We start from the raw sequence: 5,384 nt of genomic DNA, 5'->3' as shown, positions 1-5,384 counted from the left end.
AACATAGGCATTTTCTTGTGGTGGGGGTTGAGGGTTAAGCACATTGTTGCTAGTGTAAGACAAGTTCGGATGGAATTTTGTATTTGGGTTATAAGTATTGGAAAATATACCCGGTGGATATGAACTTTGTCTAAAAGCTTGAAAAGCATTTACCTCTTCAATGGGGGCTCGGCAATGAGCGGCATAATGACCCGCACCTCCGCAACCATCACAAATAATGATTTGACTCGTTGAAGACACGACATTGAGTTGTTGAAGGGAATCTTTAGCATCTCTTTCCGCCAATTGTTATTGGAGCAAGGCAATTTGAGCAAGCGAAGCAGAGTTGTTGGAGGATTCTTCTTTACCTTTGGATGGCACAACTCGGGAATTGACATATTGGGCATCATGGACCGCCATAGATTCGATCGTGGCATGAGCAAGATCGGTGTCAATTTGATCAAACCGCCCATTGTTGGCGGAATCAAGAATCCTTCGGGACTCGGCACAACATCCATTGTAGAATGTTATTGCTAGAAACCAATCATCTAGCCCATGATGTGGGCATTGCCTTTGAAGTTCTTTATACCTTTCCCAAGCCTCATATAGGCTCTCAAGAGCTTGTTGACGGAATCCGGTGATTTGGCTCCTCAAAGTTTGAGTTTTCTCCGGTGGAAAAAACTTTTGATAGAAGGCTAGAGCCAAAGTCTCCCATAGGTGATTCCCATGGCCGTGTGGTCAAGGCTATTGATCCAAAGCTTGGCCTTGTCCTTCAAAGAGAAAGGGAAAAGTATTTCCCTTATTTGGGCTTGAGTCACGCCCGTTTTCCGGATCATGGAGCAATAGTCACAAAAATTTTGCACATTCAAATTGGGATCCTCCAAAGGACTTCCCCCAAATTGCTTCCTCTCCACAAGGCTAATGAAATCCGGCTTGATCTCGAATTCCGGTGCGGTGATTTGAGTGGTTGTGATTCCGGCCGGAAGCATGGGCGCGGTGGGCTTTGAGTGATCGGAAATTTTCACCATCTTTTTGGTATTAGATGGTGATGGTGGTGGAGATGATGAACTTGAAACCTCCTCCTCTTCAAGAACCTCTAGATCGTCTAAGTAAGACTTTCTAGCACTTTCAACTTGTACGAGAGAAGTGGCTTCTTTCACTTCCTTCCAGAAACGTCGTCTTCTCCTAAATGTTTTCTCGGGATCGGAATCCGGTGAAAGCAATTCTCCACTACGAGAGGACCTGGGCATAAGACAACAATTTCTAGAGAAGTGATAAGTAACGGTCTCAAGGAAAAAGTGTTCCCCAAGACAAAGGAAAACAAGATAAAAATCGACAATTCAAAAAGCAATAAAACCGTTTCCCCGGCAACGGCGCCAAAATTTGATAGGCTTATCGCATACCTATGCAAAAATAATTACCCTAAACAACAGGTAAATGTAGTAATAGGGGCCAAACCACAAGGAAAGGGGAATTACGTCGTGAATTGCTATGGGTAGATTTTTATCAAGGTCGACTTCGATTTTGGTTGGGTTTGTTTGATTGATGATTAATAAAAATCGTGATGTAAATTATATAATACAAGGAAGTCTAAGGGGTTCGGGTCACACATGCAAAGGTAAACATATGAACACGATAAATGTGGTACTAATAACATTGTCAATTGCTTTGGTTTAGAGACACCTACCTTACGATATTAGTGTCAACCATAGACCGGGTCCTAGAGAAACTCTCGTCCATGACTAGGTCGTCCTACTATACATGCTTAGTCTACTTCAATTCCGTGTCTCTCGACTTATAGAACGAATGAACAAACTTAATCAATTAAATAAGGCCTTAAACAAAGATTAAACGTTATGGCACAAGCATGTGATAGAAGCAATTTAAACAATATTATTATTAACCTATTTTAACATGTTATATACTTGATTTGCATGGCTCCCCTAGCCCTTAGACTAGGAAATTTAGCTACTCATGTTAAGGTGTAAATTGTAAACTATATAAAGAGAAATGATAAACATGATTGAGTGATTTATATGAACTAAATGTTTTAACATGTGGAAGAAATAAAACTAAAGTAATCTAAACAAATTATTTAATTATAAACTATGTATAAACTGAAATAGAAATGTAGAAATAAAAACTATAAATAGAAATACCTTAAAAGTAGAGAACTTGTATGGAAGACCAATGTATAACCAAAAGCTTGAAATATAACAAGAACTAAAAGTTTGAAGAACTACAAGCATAACTAAATTGTAAACTAATGAGAAAACTATTGAGAGATTATATTTCTTAAAGCTATGAAGAACAAAAGTGATACGTAAAATTGAGATGCCCTAAACCTCGGAATACCTCTCCTATTTATAGGAGAGGAGAAGGAAACGTAAATTTCCTAGATGCATGCGGCCCCGATCGGGGTTGGGTGGCCCCGATGGGGGTCGTGTGTTTCCGGGTATTTTCTCTTAATTCCTCACTTAATATCTTGAGGAATCCTAAGAGCGTGATTAATGATCCTTAATGCACCCGGGTAAATGCTCCATATATCATCTTTAAAGCTCCCAAAAAGCATCCTAAGCATGTTGGAATCTTATGCTTTCCACCTTGACTTGGACTTGAACATTGGGCTTTGACTTTGATTGTTGGCGACATTTGCATTACAAATATTAACCCATCAATTTCTCCATGCAAAACCCATTCCAATGCTCCATGCTTAGTCCAACACTTGGTCTTGTTTAACTTAGTGAACTTAGTGTACAAATGATAGGAAAAAGCCTCTAAATGCTTAGATTCCTACAAAAACATATTAAGACAAGCAAATACACTAGAACAACAAATATTAGCTTATGACACTATGATAAGTGCTAAATAACAAATAAAATGGAGCTAATATAGGAGATGATAGTATATAAAATATGCACTTATCAATCACTTTGAAGACGCGTGAGCTTATTTCGGAAGGTGTCAAAGTGCCTTATGTGCTAATATAGCTTGATCAACCTCTTTTCAGTCGATCGAATGCTTTATCTCTTAGAGTTTCACTCGATCGAGTTATTTGCTTACTCGATCGTGAAGGCTGTTATAGGAAGTCCTCGATCGAATGGATTTTCCACTCGATCGAGGGGAATTGTTGCTTAGTTACTCGATCGAGTGGTTTCATTTCACTCGATCGAGGGGTTTTTAGCCTGTAGTTGATTTTCCGCCTATTTTCATATGGGCTTTGTAATTAGGCTATTGGATTAGGTTTAGGAAGAGAATTTCGTGTGCTATTTTAGAGAGTAGACTGCATTACTCTCAGGCTCTCTTGCTCACTTCTTCTCTTTCCTTTACTCTCTTTTCTACTCTAGACTACTCGGATTCGGAACTTGTAATCGGTACTATACTTCCTTTTAATTCTTAATCTTAATCTATTTTTTTGCCATTACTTCTTCTCTACTCTTATTTCCGCAATTGCTTTATTTGAATTTCTCTTGTTTATTATTATCATGTTTAATTTTTATTATCTATGCATTGTTGTTGTTGATTTGATGATGATACGTAGCTAATACCCTTTGCTAGGACTAGGTAATCCATGATTATGAAGGAATAGTAATCGAATTATTAGGTTTAATGCTTGTGTAGTTTATGTTGTTAATCGCTACAATTAATTGTTTCTACCTAATTGAGTCGACGCAATTAGTCATTTAATCGTAGTAAACCTTGGCCTGGACCGGAAGGTTGGAAGGGATGAGACTCGTATCGAACATTAGGGCACCGTAGTGAGGGCGGAAGCTAAGCTATTTGTGCTTTAGGGCGAATTGAGACCGGAAGGAGATATTCACTGCCCCATAGACCATACTTGCATTGACCTGAGACCTAGATTGCTTGACTGAATGATCATGGTGAACCGACTGTCTTAGCTTCTTTCTCCTTATTTGCTTAATCTTTATTCTCTTGCTTTTTCTCTCTTTCTCAATCTCTTTAGTTTAGAACAAACAAATTCAAACCCCCAATTTGGTTACCGTGACAGACTTAGTAAAGCTGACATTTTCCCATCTCCCTGTGGAGATCGACCCGACTTCCCTAGCTATATTAGTTAGAGCCAGTTGGTTATTTTTGATAGGTATATGACTAGCCTGTCAACAAGTGCTGGAAAAGGAGCAGGACCTGCATCAGGCAGCCTATTGAGGCACGAGCCTTTGGGCGATGCAAGGGGACATGTCCTAGTTTGAAAATTAGAAATCAATGAGCTTGTTTAGGCGCGAGAAAGCAGACGATCCAAAGGGGCGTCTCCTGACTGTTAAAAATGTTTTTTTAATGGTTTGTAAAAGGGTGTTTGAACCCGTCTTTGTTGAAAAGGTCATTTAGACCGCATTTGTGTTAATGTGAAGAACGATACTTGAACAATCACCATTGTATTGACGATATTCGATGTCGGGTTCGGTTTTACAAGCTTGACATGAATAGTTTTGAAAAATGTTTATTATGAACTAATTGCGTTAAGTTCATTTTTTTATAATTAGTCAATGTTTATTATTGTACTCGGATTTAAATCGACATGGTATGTGGAACCAAGGATGATTATGCATGTATGACTAACATGGTTGTTTTTGAAATGTAAAGAAATGAATAAAAAGGTTAAAAATGCGTTTTAAAATGTAACTAACCAATTGTTATCACCAAAACACGGATTAAACAGTTGATTTATAGTTAAAAGGTTTATCATAAAAATGAATTGAAATGGTAAAAATTGGTTGTAAAATGAAATGTAAATGGAATGAATGAACTTAAATACATATGAGTTCTGACCTGGATAGCTCATTGAGGCACGAGCCACCTAGTTGTGACTATGGGCTTCTGTTTCCTGTAAAAACTGGGTTTTGTCTCATTCGATCCGTATTTTGGACCATGTTATGAATGTTTTAGCATGTTGAGGTCATGAAAACAGTTAAAAAGACATTAAAGAAGAGGATTAATTACACCCTCATACTTACATGCTAGGTTGAAGACGAGAAATCGACGGAAGTGTAAAACCTTGTTAGGTCGGAAAACTCGGTTGAAAACCGTTTTAGCAATGTAAAAAGTTTTTGTTTAGTTTAGTGGTTGTGTAGTTGGTCAAAGTGGTCGGTCAAGTGATTTAATGCATGAGGACGGTACCAAACAATGTGTATGGCTTGTATTTTCGATCGGTAGGTCGAAAATACGTGTCGGTTTGTGACTTGAGAAGTCGAGTCTAGAATTTTTAGAGAGAAATGAGGGGGCGGACACTCGCATACCTTCAAATGGTGGCATTTAAGGGATATTTATAGAGGATTGAGTGCTTGTGCGTGTTTGAGTGGTTGTGTGCGTTTTGAGCGACGTGGCCGCAAGGGCTGCTCGAAGAGGCGCGAGCCAGTTTACGGGTCTTCGAGCTGTCTTGTCACTAT

At 38.6% G+C, this 5,384-nt stretch overlaps 1 non-coding gene across 1 annotated transcript; it reads left to right on the top strand.

Moving 5' to 3' along the window:
• Nucleotides 1–529: 529 nt before the first annotated feature.
• On the top strand, nucleotides 530–636 carry LOC141638601 (small nucleolar RNA R71). Its single transcript, XR_012542148.1, has one exon. It is a non-coding gene; the product is annotated as a small nucleolar RNA R71 (small nucleolar RNA).
• Nucleotides 637–5,384: the final 4,748 nt, after the last annotated feature.

Source organism: Silene latifolia, unplaced genomic scaffold (assembly GCF_048544455.1).
Source record: "Silene latifolia isolate original U9 population unplaced genomic scaffold, ASM4854445v1 scaffold_20.1, whole genome shotgun sequence".
NCBI classification, from domain to species: domain Eukaryota; kingdom Viridiplantae; phylum Streptophyta; class Magnoliopsida; order Caryophyllales; family Caryophyllaceae; genus Silene; species Silene latifolia.
Note: the sequence above shows the minus strand (reverse complement) of the source record. Positions and strands in the feature narration are given on the sequence as shown.